The 481-nt window shown below is 33.7% G+C and overlaps 1 non-coding gene across 1 annotated transcript; it reads right to left on the minus strand.

The window, feature by feature from the left end:
- On the minus strand, nt 1–82 carry TRNAS-GCU (transfer RNA serine (anticodon GCU)). Its single transcript has one exon. It is a non-coding gene; the product is annotated as a tRNA-Ser (tRNA).
- Nucleotides 83–481: the final 399 nt, after the last annotated feature.

Genomic DNA, 481 nt, shown 5'->3' on the forward strand with positions numbered 1-481 from the left:
CGACGCCTGAGAGATTCGAACTCTCGCGGGGAAACCCCATGTACTTAGCAGGCACACGCCTTAACCACTCGGCCAAAGCGTCTTTGATGGTAGATTATAATAATATAAAATAATACATAAGTACTCTCTCCATCCCATAAGTGACGTTGTCTTTAAAGGATTAGTCTTAATAGATAAAAATAGTAAGGCTAATTCCTTGTTTAGTTTGTTGGATTGAAACTTCGAGATATCTCAATGCCCTTGATTATTTTTTATCATTTAAACTAATTTTACTTGATTCTTATCCCATCAAAATCATGGGATTTGAGTCATTCTACTCTTGAGGATAAAAATAGTCAATCATTCATTTTATCAATCATGCAAAGTAAACGCTCCCTAAGAGTATTGATAATTTATTCCGCATGAGTTTTAATAATTTTTTTAATGAAGTTTTAATAAATATTAAGTAAATGTGTTATGTGTGGAGAAGGGGGCCCACTTG

The sequence above is a fragment of the Salvia miltiorrhiza genome, chromosome 4 (assembly GCF_028751815.1).
Source record: "Salvia miltiorrhiza cultivar Shanhuang (shh) chromosome 4, IMPLAD_Smil_shh, whole genome shotgun sequence".
Lineage (NCBI taxonomy): Eukaryota > Viridiplantae > Streptophyta > Magnoliopsida > Lamiales > Lamiaceae > Salvia > Salvia miltiorrhiza.